General features: G+C 37.7%; 1 long non-coding RNA gene across 1 annotated transcript in view; it reads left to right on the top strand.

Annotated features, from left to right (window-relative positions):
* LOC138842382 (uncharacterized) overlaps positions 1-7449 on the top strand; it is a 104692-nt gene extending 97243 nt beyond the window's left edge. The window contains exon 3 of the long non-coding RNA XR_011376812.1: positions 7022-7449. This is a non-coding gene — a long non-coding RNA (uncharacterized lncRNA). The remainder of the gene's footprint in view (positions 1-7021) is intronic.
* The last annotated feature ends 9897 nt before the right edge of the window (positions 7450-17346 follow it).

Raw genomic sequence — 17346 nt, 5'->3', positions numbered from 1 at the left:
AATCATAAGTGAAGGTCTTTCTGCACTGAAACTGGACCATAATGTCTGTATGAGGGGGCCCTCCCTTCAAATGCATGGACACAAGTAACACACACACACACACACACACACACACACACACCAGGGAAATATGACACTACCAAAAAAACACATTAAGTTTCCACTGACTGACCCCAAAGAAATGGAGATCTATAAACTGCTTTGCAAAACCTTCAGAATAACTGTTTTAAAGGAGCTCAGTAAATTTTAAGAAAACACAGACTGCTCGATGGAATCAGGAAAACAATGTGAACCAAATGAGAAATTCAAAGAGAAGTTATAACATGAACTAAACAGAAATATACAATAAATAAAATGAAAAATGCAACAGATTCAACAGCAGACTCAATCAAGCAGAAGAAAAAAATCTGTGAACTCAAAGACAAGTCATTTGAAATCATCCAAGCAGAGGAGAAAAGAGAATAAAGAAAAGAAATCTTGCATGATTTATGGAATACAATCAAAGAACTGCTGCACATTATGGGAGTCCCAGAGAGAGAAAAAGGAGATGTTTATTTAAAGGGAAAATGGTTGAACATTTTCCAAATCTTGGGAGGAAAAATGGACAACCAGACTAATGAAGCTCAAATGACCCCAAATAGAATCAACCCAAAGAAGATTACACGGAGACATATTATAATCAAATTGTCAAAAGTCAAGGACAGAGAATTTTGAAAGTAGTAATAGAAAAGCTACATGTCATATATAGGAGAACCCCCATAATACTATCAGCAAATTTTTCAGCAAAACCTTGCAGTCTAGGAGAAAGTGGCATGATATACTCAAAGTACTGAAAGAAAAAATTTTCAACCAAGAAGACTATACCCAGAAAATAATCTTTTCAAAGGAAAGAGATAATGTCTTTCTCAGACAAATAAAAACTGAGGGAATTCATCACCCCTAGACCTGCTGGCAAGAAAGGAACAAAGGAACAACAAAACTAGCAAAAAAAAGTAAGAAAATAATGAACAAAATGAAAGAAATAAGTCCATATCTATCAATAATTATTTAATGTAAATGGATTAAATTCTCCAATCTAAACAAAGAATGACTGAATGGGTTTAAAAAAAAAAAAAACCCACAAGAGCCAACTATATGCTTCCTATAAGAAACTCACTTTAGCTTAAAGGACACATCCAGGAGAAAGCAAAGGAACGTAAAAAGTTATTCCAAGCAAATGTTAATAAGAGAGAGCAGGGTAGTCATAATTATATTGGATAAAATAGAGTATGAGTCAAAAACTGTCACAAGAGACAAAGAAGGTCATTATATTTATGATAATGGGGCCAATTCATCATGAGGGTATAAACACCAAATAGCTGAGTACCAAAATATATAAATATTAACAGAACGGAAGGGAGAAATAGGCAGCAATACAATAATAGTAGGGGACTTTAAATATGTCAGTTTCAACAATGGATAGATCATCCAGACAGAATAATGAGGAAAAAAATGGACCTGAGCAACACTATAGACAAAATGGACCTAACAGACTATACAGAACATGCATGCAACAATATCAGAATACACATAATCAAGCACACACAGGACATTCTCCACCACAGATCATATGTGAAGCCATAAAATAAGTCTTAACAAATTTCAAAAGATTTATATTATACAGAATAACTACAATGGTATGAAACTAGAAATGAATAACAAGGAAAAACTGAAAATTCACAGTAGGTTAAAATTGAACAGCATACTCTTGAACAACCACTGGGTTAGAGAAAAATCAAAAGGGAAATTGAAAAGTACCTTGTAATGAATGAGAATGAAAACACAATATACCAAAACTTATAGAATGCAACAAAAACAATTCTAAGAGGAAAGTTTATAATGATAGACACTTACATTAAGAAAAAACCCAAATACTTTTACTAAAAAACAAAAACTTTACACCTTAAGAAACTAGAAAAATATAAACTAAGTCCAAAATTAGCAGAAGGTAGGAAATAATAGAGGAGAAATAAATGAAATAAAGACTAGAAAAATAGAAAAGGTCAACAAAATTTAAAGTTGGCTTTTTAAAAAGATAGACAAAAATAACATTTAGCTGGACTAACTAAAAAGAATACTCAAAATTATAAACAAAAGGAGAAAATAAAACTGATACCACAGAAATACAGAGGGTCATAAGGGACTACAATAAAAAATATATTCCAACAAATTGAAATAATTTATTGAAATGGACAATGAAGAAATGGATAAATTCCTGGAAACCTAATACTGAGTCATGAAAAATAAGTCTGAACAGACCAATAAAGAATAAGGAAGTTGAATCATTAGTCAAAAACCTCCCAACAAAGAAAAATCCCAGGACCAGATGGCTAGAGTGGTGAGTTCTACCAAACATTTAAAGAAGAATTAATACCAATCCTTTTCAAAGTGTTCAAAAATTGAGGAGGAACTCTTCCACAATCACGTTAAGAGGCCTGCATTACCCTGATACCAAAGCCGTATAATGACAAGAAAGGAAAATTATAGGCCCTAATGAACATAGACACAAAAATCTCCCAAATACTAGCAAACCTAATTCAGCAGCACATTAAAAGGATCGTATACCATGATCAAGTGGGATTCATGCCTGGAACGCAAGGATGGATTGACATTTGTAAGTAAATGTTAACAGAATGAAGAATATATTATAACAATAGATGCAGATGAAGCATTTGACAAAATGCAAGATCCTTTAATGATACAAACTCTGAAGAAATTAGGCATATAAGGAGTGCACCTCAACATAATAAAGGTTTTGTATAACAAGTCTACAGCTAACATTATACTTGACAGTGAAAAGCTTTTCCTCTAAGATCATGAACAAGATAAGATGCTCACTCTAGCCACTTCTGTTCAATATGGTACTGGAAGTCCTAGCTAGATAAGTTAGGCAAGACAAAAGGAATAAAAGGCGTTCAAATCAGAACGGAAGAATTAAAACTGTTTGCAGATGACATGATCTTTTATGAAGAAAAAACCCAAGACTCCACCAAAAACAGATCTAATGAATCAATTTGGTAAAGTTGCAGAATAGAAAATCAATATACAGAAATAAGTTGTGTTTCTATACACTAAAATGTACATTATAAAAAATAATTTAAGAAATCTTTCTCAGTTACGAGAACTTTAAATAGAATAAACTACATAGGAATAAATTTAACCAAGGAGGTGAAAGATCTGTAAACTGGAAACTATACAACGTTTTAGGAGGATACAAGTAAATGAAAAGTTATCCTGAGTTCTTGGATTGACAGAATTAATATTGTTAAAACGTCCCTGCTATCCAAAAGTGATTTACAAATCAAAGCAATCCCTTTCAATATTACAATGGCATTTTTCACATCCATAGAAAAATTCTAAATCTTTATATGGAACTGTAAAACACTCCAAATAGCCAAAGCAAACTTGAGAAAGAACCAAAGTCAGGGGCGTCACACTTCCTGATTTCAAATTATATTGCAAAGCTATAGTAATTTTTTTAACCTATTTTTTTAAAAATTGAAGTATAATTGATTTACAATGTTGTGTTAGTTTCAGGTGTGTAACAAAGCTATAGAAATTTTTTAAAAGTGTGCTACTGTCATAAAAATAGTCACATAGACCATTGGAACAGAATAGAGAGCCTAGAAATAAACCCTTACATATATGGTCAACTAATCTTTCACAAGGGTGCTGAGAATACACAATGGGGACAGGATAGTCTCTTCAATAAACGGTGTTGGAAAGACTGGATATCCACATACAAAAGAATGAAAGTGGACACTTAACTTACACCATTCACAAAATCATCTGAAATGGATTAAAGGCTTAAAACATAAGACCTGAACCATAAAACTCCTAGGAAAAACATACAGAAAAATCTCCTTGACGTTGGTTTTGGCTATGATTTTTTGGTTATGTTGCTAAACTCTCAGGCAAAGAAAGCAAAAATAAAGTGGGACTACATTAAACTAGAAACATTCTGCACAGCAAAAGAAATAATCAAAAAAGGGAAAGAAAGGCTTCCCTGGTGGTGCAGTGGTTGAGAGTCTGCCTGCCGATGCAGGGGACACGGGTTCGTGCCCCGGTCTGGGAAGATCCCACATGCCGCGGAGCGGCTGGGCCCGTGAGCCATGGCCGCAGAGCCTGCGCGTCCGGAGCCCGTGCTCCGCAACGGGAGAGGCCACAACAGTGAGAGGCCCGTACCGCAAAAATAAATAAATAAATAAATAAATAAATAAATAAATAAATAAAAGGAAAAGGCAGTCTATGGAATGGGAGAAAATGTTTGCAAACAATGTATCTGATAAGGGGTTAATATCCAAAATACGTAATGAACTCATACAACTCAACAGCTAAACGAAAGAAAACATTTAACCCAGTTTAAAAATGGGCAAAAGACCTCAGTAGATATTTCTCAGAGGAGACATACAAATGGACAGCAGATATGTGAAAAGATACTCAACATCACTAATCAACAGGAACACACACACACACAAACAGGAGATCAACTCACACCTGTTAGAATGGCTATTATCAAAAGCAAAGATAATGATGGTGGTGGACAGGCAACCTTTGTATACTGTTTGTGGAAATGTAAATTAGTAAACCTTTAGGAAAAAACAGTTTCTTCAAAACATTAAAAAAAACTGTTATATGATCTATCAACATCACTTCTGGGTATTTAAAAGAATTGAAGTCAGGATCTTGAAGAGTTATCTGTACTCCCATGTTCATTGCATCATTATTCACAATAGCCAAGACAGAGACTACTTAAATTCTCATTGATAATTGGATAAAGAAATGTAGTATATACATAAAATGGATTATTAAGCCTAAAAATAACAGGAGAATCCTGCCATTTGCAACAACTTGGATGGAACTGGAGGGCATGATGCTAAGTGAAAATAAGCCAGATACAGAAAGACAAATGCTGCATGATCTTAGTTATAAATGGAATCTAAAATAGTAAAACACGAAAGAAACAGAGTCGAATGGTAGTTGCCAGGGAATAGGGATAGTGAGAAATGACGAGGTGAGGTGATGGTTAAAAGGTACAAAGTTTCGGGCTTCCCTGGTGGCGCAGTGGTTGGGAGTCCGCCTGCCGATGCAGGGGACGCGGGTTTGTGCCCCGGTCTGGGAGGGTCCCACGTGCGCGGAGCGGCTGGACCCGTGGGCCGTGGCCGCTGGACCTGTGCGTCCGGAGCCTGTGCTCCGCGGCGGGAGAGGCCACAGCAGTGGGAGGCCCGCGTACCGCAAAAGAGAAAAAAAAAAAAGAAAGAAAAGGTACAAAGTTTCACATATATAAGTTCTGGAGACCTAACAGCGTTTAAGCTAACAGTACTGTATTGTATACTTCAAACTCGCTAAGAAGTAGATCTTATGGTAGGTGTTCTTACCCTAAAAAAAAAAAAAAAAAGTGTGGGGAAGGAAATTTTGGGAGGTGATGGATGTTTGTATACTTGATGGTGGTGATAGTTTCATGGATGTATAGTTATCTCCAATCTTATTTCATTGAATACATTGAATATATAATTACATGTCAAACATACCTAAATAAAGTGCTTTAAAAGAACCCAAAATGTTGGCAAAAAGTAAACAACGAGAAGATTTTCCATCATGCAGCTCCTCAACACACAACTTACACAAACATCTCTCTTTTCTTAATAGAGAGGCCTCAAATTTTCCATTAAAAACGTTTATTACAACCTGCTTAGAGGCCTCCCACCCACAGGACTTGCTGTGCTGTACAGCATCATTTAAACAAGCCCCAGCTGAAAACTAAGTTTGGAGAGTGACCTACTGGTTCCAGAGGACATTACTTAAAAAAAATTTTTTTTAACATCTTTATTGGAGTATAATTGCTTTACAATGTTGTTAGTTTCTGCTGTATAACAAAGTAAATCAGCTATACGTATACATATATCCCCATATCCCCTCCTTCTTGCGTCCCTCTCCTACCCTCCCTATCCCACCCCTCTAGGTGGTCACAAAGCACCAAGCGGATCTCCCTGTGCTATACAGCTGCTTCCCACTAGCTAACTATTTTACATTTGGTAGAATATATATGTCAATGCCACTCTCTGACTTCGTCCCAGCTTACCCTTCCCCCTCCCAGAGGACATTACTTTTATTTAAACTAACAATGTTTCCTTTAGTTAAAGCAGGGGCTAATTCTGGTACTTAAACACACACAAACACACCCACACACACCCCTAGCATTACTGTAATCTAATGAAATACATTTAGTCCCTGGTGTAATTAGTCCTATCCCCAACTGATTCTGGATATGTTTCCTTGTATTCATCTTAGTACATGTAACTTGAGTTTCTCAGTTCTCTGGGGCAAAAGTATACACACCATGTTATTTTTCTAATTTTCTGGAGCCCGTGTGCCACAACTACTGAAGCTCACGTGCCTAGAGCCCAAGCTCTGCGACAACAGAAGCCACTGCAATGAGAAGTCCACGTACCACAACGAAGAGTAGACCCCACTCGCCACAACTAGAGAAAGCCTATGCGCAGCAACGAAGACCCAACAATGAAAACCCAATGCAGCCAAAAATAAACAAATAAATTAATTTTTTAAAAGTTGGTATTCTACATACAGAGAACAGGACATGATCAACATTTTAAAGTTTATAAAAATACAAGTTTAATTTCATAAACCATATTTTATATTTTCTTAAAAATTTAAACTTGTTACATTTTCCTTTCATTGATGGCTTTTCTTTTTGCTTCCCTTTTTCTTCCATGTTACATTATGGACTGTTAGTGGTTGGTATCAATACCTAGTTCACTGATAGTTACCCTTTCTAATATACATATATCACACCCTGTGTGCAATTCAGCATGACATTAGGTGTATCCACACAGTGAAAATAGACTCCATTAGAGTTTGAAGGTTTCCACATGGCATAAATAGAGGCATGGGCTGACACCACAAATCTGAATAGATATCAACTGAAGTCTTTCTAGTAATCTTACCCTTTTCTTTAAAACAGGCTCACTCCCAAGAAGATCCTGATGAAGGAAGATTGTTTTGAAGCTTAACCAAAGAGCACTCTGCAGCATTATTTCACAGAACCCCTACCCTGGGCTATCTACCAGAGAATGACTGGTCAAAGAAATTGGCATTCCAAAGGACTAATGTCAGCATCATGTGGCATAAATCACTTTCCCTCTCCTTTTTTAAGCAAAAAATTAAATGTCCATAACGGAACAAAAGTGCCTCCACACATTACACCAATGGATCCTGGAGGTTTCTAGCCAAGCTGTGCATCCAAAAATAAATAAGACCTCAGAAAGGACTGTGGATCCAGAGGAGCTGTCAAACCTGCCCTACCCCAGCTCACCAGGCAGCCAGGAAAAAAAATGTAACCTACAAAGGAACCCCTGTTAGGCTATCAGTGGATTTCTCAGCAGAAATTCTACATACCAGGGGAGAGTGAAATGACATATTCAAAGAGCTGAAAATGAACATTTTCACCCAGGAATACTTTATCTGGCCAAATTATCCTTGATATATGGAGAAATAAAGGTTTTCCTAAACAAAAGCTAAGCGAGTTCAGCAACATTAGATTTGCCATGCAAGAAATTCCAAAAGGAGTTCCTTGAATTGAAATAAAAAGATGCTAATTAATAACATGAAAACATAGGAAAGTACACAACAATCTGATAAAGGTAAAATATAGAGAGAATCTGAAAACTGTTTTTCTATATTAGAATGGTATCTTAAGTATATAGTATAAAGGTTAAAAAAGTATTAACTAGTTATTATAATTTGTTAACAAATATACAACATAAAGAGGCAAATTTTGATATCAATTATATAAATGGAGAGGAGTAAAAGGATGGAGACTTTATAGGTGAATAAAGATAAAACTACATTTTATGCTGATAGCAATTTATCAAGGAGATGTTTTATATAACCCCTCATGGTAACCAAAAGCAAAAATGTACAGTAGATTCATGAAACGCAGAAAAACAGGGAGGCAGAGCATACCACCATGGGAAACCACCAATGTATAAATGTAGGCAGAAACAGAGGGGAAAAGAAACAAGAGATGTGAACCAACCAGAAGAAAAACAATAAGATGGCAGTAATTAGTCCTTACATATCAAAATCACTCTAAATATAAATGGATTCAATTTATCAACCAAAAGTCACAGATTGGCTGGCTGAATGAAAAAGAAGGAAGAAATAGAAAACAATGTAACAATAGTAGGGGAGGGAATTCCCTGGCAGTCCAATGGTTAGGCCTCCACGCTCCACTGCAGGCGGTATGGGTTCCATCCCTGGTCAGGGAAATAAGATCCCACAAGCTGTGCGGTGCAGGCAGAAAACAAACACAAAAACCCAAAAAACCAAACACAATAGTAGGGGACTTCTGTACTGCACTGTCAGTAATGGATAGATCAGACAGAAAATTAACAAGAAAACGTTGGAGTTGAACCACACTTTAGACCAAGTGAACGCAACAGACATATATAGAGCATTCCATCCAACGGTAGCAAAATACACACACTTCTCAATTGTACATGTAACATTCTCCAGGGTAGAGCATATGATAGGACACAAAACAAATCTTAGCAAATATAAGAAGTTTGAAATTATAAAGAGACCTTCAAGATGGTGAAGGAGTAAGCCATGGAGATCACTTTCCTCCCCACAAATATATCAGAAATACATCTACATGTGGAAAAACTACAGAACACCTACTGAATGCTGGCAGAAGACCCACACTTCCCAAAAAGCAAGAAACTCCCCACATACATGGGTAGGGCAAAAGAAAAAACGGAAACAAAAGAATAGGGACAGGACCTGCACCTCTGGGAGGGAGCTGTGAAGGAGGAAAAGTTTCCACACACTATGAAGCCCCTTCACTGGTGGAGATGGAGGGGGGGGGGGGAAGCTTCGGAGCCATGGAGGACAGCACAGCAACAGGGGGGCAGAGGGCAAAGCAGAGATTCCTGCACAGAGGATCGGTACCAATGAGCACTCACCAGCCCGAGAGGCTTGTCTGCTCACCCGCCGGGTCGGGTGGGGGCTGAGAGCTGAGGCTTCGGCTTCGGCGGTCAGATGCCAGGGAGAGGACTGGGGTTGGCTGCATGAACACAGCCTGAAGGGGGCTAGTGCACCACAGCTAGCTGGGAGGGTGTCTGGGAAAAAGTCTGGACCTGCCTAAGAGGCAACAGACCGTTGTTTCAGGGTGCACAAGGAGAGGGGATTCAGAGCACCACCTAAACGAGTTCCAGAGACGGGCACGAGCCATGGCTATCAGTGTGGACACCAGAGATGGGCCTGAGACACTAAGGTTCCTCCTGCAGCCACAAAGAAGCCTGTGTGCAAGCACAGGTCACTATCCACACCTCCCTCCCAGAAGCCTGTGCAGCCTGCCACTGCCAGGGTCCTGGGATCCAGGGACAACGTCCCCCAGAGAACACACGGCGCACCTCACACTGTTGCAATGTCATGCTGGCCTCTGCCGCCACAGACTCGCCCCGCATTCCATACCCCTCCCTCCCCCTGGCCTGAGTGAGCCAGGGCCCCCAAATCAGCTGCTACTTTAACCCTGTCCAGTCAGGGGTGAACAGATGCCCCCAGGTGGCCTACATGCAGAGGTGGGGCCAAATCCAAAGCTGAACCGCAGGAGCTGTGCTAACAAAGAAGAGAAACAGAAATCTCTCCCAGCTGCCTCACAAGCAGTGGATTAAATCTCCACAATCAACTTGATGTACCCTGCATCTGTGGAATACCTGAATAGACAACGAATCATCCCAAACTGAGGCAGTGGACTTTGGGAGCAACTGTAGACTTGGGGTTTGCTTTCGGCATCTAATTTGTTTCTGGTTTTATGTTTATCTTAGTTTAGTATTTAGAGTTTATTATCATTGGTAGATTTGTTTATTGATTTGGTTGCTCTCTTCCTTTTTTTAAAAAAAAAATATATTTTCCTTTTTCTCTTTTTGTGAGTTTGTATATGTGTGCTTCTTTGTGTGATTCTGTCTGTATAGCTTTGCTTTTACCATTTGTCCTAGGGTTCTGTCCGTCCATTTTTTTTATTACTTTTTAATTTATTTTTAATATTTTTTATTTTAATAACTGTATTATTTTCTTTCTTTTTTGCTCCATTTTCTTCTGAGCCATGTGGCTGACAGGGTCTTGGTGCTCTGACCGGCTGTCAGGCCTGTGCCTCGGAGGTGGGAGAGCTGAGTTCAGGACATTGGTCCACCAGAGACCTCCTGGCTCCATGTAATATCAAACAATGAAAGCTCTCCCAGAGATCTCCATCTCAACACTAAGACCCAGATCCACTCAATAACCAGCAAGCTACAGTGCTGGAAACCCTATGCCAAACAACTGGCAAGACAGGACACAACCCCACCCATTAGCAGAGAGGCTGCCTAAAATCATAATAAGGTCACAGACACCCCAAAACACACCACCAGATGTGGTCCTGCCCACCAGAAAGACAAGATCCAGCCTCATCCACCATAACACAGGCACCAGTCCCCTCCACCAGGAAACCTACACAACCCAGTGAACCAAACTTAGCCACTGGGGGCAGACACCAAAAACAATGGGAACTATGAGCTTGCAGCCTGTGAAAAGGAGGCCCCAAACACAGTAACTGAAGCAAAATGAGAAGACAGATAAACACACAGCAGATGAAGGAGCAAGGTAAAAACCCACCAGACCAAACAAAGAGGAAATAGGCAGTCTACCTGAAAAAGAATTCAGAGTAATGATAGTAAAGATGATCCAAAATCTTGGAAATACAATGGAAAAAATACAAGAAACATTTAACAGGGACTTAGAAGAACAAAAGAGTGAACAATGATGAACAACACAATAAATGAAATTAAAAATTCTCTAGAAGGAATCAATAGCAGAATAACTGAGGCAGAAGAACGGATAAGTGACCTGGAAAATAAAATAGTGGAAATAACTACCACAGAGCAGAATAAAGAAAAAAGAATGAAAAGAATTGAAGACAGTCTCAGAGACCTCTGGGACAACATTAAACACACCAACATTCGAATTATACGGGTTCCAGAAGAAGAAGAGAAAGAGACTGAGAAAATATGTGAAGCGATTATAGTTGAAAACTTCCTTAATATGGGAAAGGAAATAGTCAATCAAATCCAGGAAATGCAGAGAGTCCCATACAGGATAAATCCAAGGAGAAGCACACCAAGACACATATTAATCACGCTATCAAAAATTAAATACAAAGAAAAAATATTAAAAGCAGCAAGGGAAAAACAACAAATAACATACAAGGGAATCCCCATAAGGTTAACAGCTGATCATTCAGCAGAAACTCTGCAAGCCACAAGGGGGTGGCATGATGTATTTAAAGTGATGAAAGGGAAAAATCTACAACCAAGATTACTCTACCCAGCAAGGATCTCATTCAGATTCGACAGAGAAATTAAAACCTTTACAGGCAAGCAAAAGCTAAGAGAATTCAGCACCACCAAACCAGCTTTACAACAAACACTAAAGGAACTTTTCTGGCAAGAAACACAAGAGAAGGAAAAGACTTACAATAACAGACCCAAAACAATTAAGAAAATGGCAACAGGAACATACATATTGATAATTACCTTAAGTGTAAATGGATTAAGTGCTCCAACCAAAAGACACAGACTGGTTGAATGGATACAAAAAATAAGACCCATATACAGGCTGTCTAAAAGAGACCCACTTCAGACCTAGGAACCCATATAGACTGAAAGTAAGGGGATGGAAAAAGATATTCCATGCAAATGGAAATCAAAAGAAAGCTGGAGCAGCAATTCTCATATCAGACAAAATAGACTTTAAAATAAAGACTATTACAAGAGACAAAGAAGGACACTACGTAATGAACAAGGGATCAATCCAAGAAGAAGATATAACAATTGTAAATATTTATTGCACCCAACATAGGAGCACCTCAATACATAAGGCAAATACTAACAGCCATAAAAGGGGAAATCGACAGTAACACGTTCATAGCAGGGGACTTTAACACCCCACTTTCACCAATGGACAGATCATCCAGACTGAAAATAAATAAGGAAACACAAGCTTTAAATGCCAATAAAATGGACAACCTGGAAGAAACGGACAAATTCTTAGAAAAGCACAAACTTCCAAGACTGAACCAGGAAGAAATAGAAAATATAAACAGACAACTCACAAGCACTGAAATTGAAACTGTGATTAAAAATCTTCCAACAAACAAAAGCCCAGGACAACATGGCTTCACGGGTGAATTCTATCAAACATTTAGAGTAGAGCTAACACCTATCCTCTTCAAACTCTTCCAACATATAGCAGAGGGAGGAACACTCCCAAACTCATTCCATGAGGCCACCATCACCCTGATATCAAAACCAAAGATGTCACAAAGAAATAAAACTACAGGCCAATATCACTGATGAACATAGATGCAAAAATCCTCAACAAAATACTAGCAAACAGAATCCAACAGCACAATAAAAGGATCATACAACATGATCAAGTGGGGTTTATCCCAGGAATGCAAGGATTCTTCAATATACGCAAGTCAATCAGTGGATACACCATATTAACAAACCGAAGGATAAAAACCATATGATCATCTCAATAGATGCAGAAAAAGCTTTTGACAAAATTTAACACCCATTTATGATAAAAACCCTCCAGAAAGTAGGCATAGAGAGAACTTACCTCAACATAATAAAGGCCATATATGACAAACCCACAGCCAACATCGTTCTCAATGGTGAAAAACTGAAAGCATTTCCACTAAGATCAGGAACAAGACAAGGTTGCCCACTCTCACCACTCTTATTCAACATAGTTTTGGAAGTTTTAGCCACAGCAACCAGAGAAGAAAAGGAAATAAAAGGAATCCAAATTAGAAAAGAAGAAGTAAAGCTGTCACTGTTTGCAGATGACATGATACTATACATAGAGAATCCTAAAGATGCTACCAGAAAACTACTAGAGCTAATCAATGAATTTGGTAAAGTAGCAGGATACAAAATTAATGCACAGAAATCTCTGACATTCCTATACACTAATGATGAAAAATCTGAAAGTGAAATCAAGGAAACACTCCCATTTACCATTGCAACAAAAAGAATAAAATACCTAGGAATAAACCTACCTAAGGAGACAAAAGACCTGTATGCAGAAAATTTTAAGACACTGGTGAAAGAAATTAAAGATGATACAAACAGATGGAGAGATATGGCATGATCTTGGATCAGAAGAATCAACATTGTGAAAATGGCTCTACCACCCAAAGCAATCTACAGATTCAATGCAATCCCTATCAAACTACCACTGGCATTTTTCACAGAACCAGAACAAAAAATTTCACAATTTGTATGGAAACACAAAAGACCCCGAATAGCCAAAACAATCTTGAAAAGGAAAAGCAGAGCTGGAGGAATCAGGCTCCCAGACTTCAGACTATACTACAAAGCTACAGTAATCGAGACAGTATGGTACTGGTACAAAAACAGAAAGATAGATCAATGGAACAGGATAGAAAGCCCAGAGATAAATCCATGCACATATGGTCACCTTATCTTTGTTAAAGGAGGCAAGAATATACAATGGAGAAAAGACAGCCTCTTCAATAAGTGATGCTGTGAAAACTGGACAGCTACATGTAAAAGAAGGAAATTAGAACACTCCCTAACACCATACACAAAAATAAACTCAAAATGGATTCAAGACCTAAATGTAAGGCAAGACAGTATAAAACTCTTAGAGGAAAACATAGGCAGAACACTCTACAACATAAATCACAGCAAGCTCCTTTTTGACCCACCTCCTAGGGAAAAGGAAATAAGAAAAAAAATAAACAAATGGGCCCTAATGAAACTTAAAACCTTTGCACAGCAAAGGAAAACATAAAAATGATGAAATGACAACCATGATAACTGGAGGAAATATTTGCAAATGAAGCAACTGACAAAGGATCAATCTCCAAAATTTACAAGCAGCTCATGCAGCTTAATATCAAAAAAACAAACAACCCAATACAAAAATGGGCAGAAGACCTAAATAGACATATCTCCAAAGAGGATATGCAGATTGCCAAAAAACACATGGAAGAATGCTCAACATCACTAATCATTAGAGAAATGCAAATCAAAACTACGATGAGGTATCACCTCACACCAGTCAGAATGGCCATCATCAAAAAATCTACAAACAAAAACTGCTGAAGAGGGTGTGGAGAAAAGGGAACCCTCTTGCACTGTTAGTGGGAATGTAAATTGATACAGCCACTATGGAGAACAGTATGGAGGTTCCTTAAAAAACTATAAATAGAACTACCATATGACCCAGCAATCCCACTACTGGGCATATACCCTGAGAAAACCATAACTCAAAAAGAGTCATGTACCACAATGTTCATTGCACCTCTATTTACAATAGCCAGGACATGGAAGCAACCTAAGTGTACATTGACAGATGAATGGATAAAGACGTAGCACATATATACAATGGAATATTACTCAGCCATAGAAAGAAACGAAATTGGGGCTTCCCTGGTGGCGCAGTGGTTGAGAGTCCACCTGCCGATGTAGGGGACACGGTTTTGTGCCACAGCCCAGGAAGATCCCACATGCCGTGGAGCGGCTAGCCCCGTGAGCCATGGCTGCTGAGCCTTCGCATCTGGAGCCTGTGCTCCACAACGGGAGAGGCCACAACAGTGAGAGGCCCACGTACCACAAAAAAAAAAAAAAAAAAAGAAGAAAAAAAGAAATGAAATTGAGTTATTTGTAGTTAGGTGGATGGACCTAGAGTCTGTCATACAGAGTGAAGTAAGAGAAAAACAAATACCGTATGCTAACATATGTATATATGGAATCTAAAAACAGAATAGGTTCTGTAGAACCTAGGGGCAGGACAGGAATAAAGACACAGACATAGAGAATGGACGTGAGGACAGGGGGAATGGGAAGCGTAAGCTGGGATGAAGTGAGAGAGTGGCATGGACATATATATACTACCAAAAGTAAAATAGATAGTGCGAAGCAGCTGCAGAGCACCGGGAGCTCAGCTTGGTGCTTTGTCATCACCTAGAGGGGTGGGATAGGGAGGGTGGGAGGGAGACGCACGAGGGAGGGGATATGAGCGTGTATGTATACATATAGCGGATTCACTTTGTTACACAGCAGAAACTAACACAACATTGTAAAGCAATTATACTCCAATAAAGATGTTAAAAAAATTATACCAATTATATTTTCTGACACAGTGGTTAGAAACTAGAAATCAACAACAAGAGGAAAGCTGGAATATCTACAAATATGTGGAAACTAAACACCACCTTTCTGAACAACCAATGGGCCAAAGAAGAAATCAAAAGGGAAATAAAAAATTATCTCCAAACAAATGAAAGTAGATACACACATATTGAATCCTAGGGGGTGTGGCAAAATCAGTTCTGAAAGGAAAGTTTTAGAGATAACTGCAAATATTAAGAAATTAGAAAGATCTCAAATAAACAAGCTAACTTTACACCTCAAGGAACTAGAAAAGAACAAATTAAGCTGAAAGTTAGTAGAAGGAAGGAAATAATAAAGATCAGAGCAGAAGTAAATGAAATAAAGACCAGAAAAACAATAAAAAGGGTCAACAAAACAAAGGTCTGGTTTTTCAAAAACATTTTAAAAAATCAATAAACATTTAGTTAAAGAAGAAACGACTAAACTTACAAATGAAAGAGAATACATTACAACTGACACTATAGAAATACTTAGGATCATAAGAGACTATAAACAATTATATGCCAACAAATTAGATAATCTAGAAGAAATGAATAAATCCCTAGAGACACACAACCTACTAAGACTGAATCAGGAGGAAATAGAAATTTAAACAGACCAGTAATAAGAAACTGAAACAGTAATTTTTAAAAACCCAACACAGAAAACCCCAGGACCAGATGGCTTCACTGATGAATTCTACCAAACATTTAAAGAATTGATGCCAAATCTTCTCAAACTCTTCCAAATGATTGAAGAGAAGGGAATACTTCCAAACATATTCTACAAGGCCAGCATTACCCTGATACCAAAGCCAGATAAGGACAGTACAAGGAAAGAAAACTACAGACCAATATCCCTGATGAATATAGATGCAAAGAATATTAGTAAACCAAATTCAAGAACACATTAAAAGGATTATACATGATGAGCAAGGGAGATTTACCCCTGGGATGCAAGGATGGTTCAATATATGCATATCAATAAATATGATACATCCCATTAATAGAATGAAAGATAAAAATTACATGATCACCTCCATAGATGCAGGAAAAGCATTTGACAGAATATAACATCCTTTCATGACAAAAACCCTTAACCTACTGTGTATAGGAGAAACACACTTTAACATAATAAAGGCCAAATATGACAAACCCACAGCTAACAATCTACTCAATGCTGAAAAATTGAAAAACTTTTCTCTAAGATCATTGTCAAGACAAGGATACCCACTCTCATCACTCTTATTCAATACAGCACTGGAAGTCCTAGCTAGAGCAATTAGGCAAGACAAAGAAATGAAATGCTTCCAAATCAAAAAGAAGTAAATTGCCACCATTTGCAGATGATATAATTTTACATATAGAAAATCCCAAAGACTCAACCCAAAACTGTTGGAAATAACAAAATCAGTAAAGTTGAAAGATAAAAAAAAGAAAAAAAATCAACATACAGAAATCAGCATTTCCATATATATGAATAATGAAACATCTAAAAAAGAAATGAAGGAAACTAGCCCATTTTAATAGCTTTAAAAGCAATAAAATGCCTAGCAAAGATTTTAACCACTTAAGTGAAACTGTACAATGAAAAGTACAAGACTTTGTTGAAAGAAATCAGAGGCAAAAACAAATGGAAAGACATTTGATGTTCATGAATTGAAAGATTTAATATTGTTAGAATGGTCATAGATTTAGATATAGATAACAGATTTATAGATATAGGTCACCATCGATAGATTCAATTCTATCCCTATCAGAATTCTAATGGCATTCTTTACAGAAATAGAAAAAAAAAATCCCAAAATTTGTATGGAACCACAAAACACCCTGAATAGCCAAAGCAATCCTGAGAAAGAAGAACAAAGTTGGAGGTATCACACCTCCTGATTTCAAAATACACAACAAAGCTATAGTCATAAAAACAGTATGGTATTAGACTAAAAATAGACACACAGACCAGTAGATCAGAATAGAGAGCCCAGAATGAAACCCTCCTAATACGGTCAAAATATTTGACAAGGGAGCGAAGAACACTCAATGGGCAAACGATGGTCTCTTCA

The sequence above is a fragment of the Globicephala melas genome, chromosome 16 (assembly GCF_963455315.2).
Source record: "Globicephala melas chromosome 16, mGloMel1.2, whole genome shotgun sequence".
Taxonomy (NCBI): Eukaryota; Metazoa; Chordata; class Mammalia; order Artiodactyla; family Delphinidae; genus Globicephala; species Globicephala melas.
The sequence above is the reverse complement of the archived record's forward strand: the minus strand, read 5'-3'. Positions and strand labels throughout refer to the sequence as shown.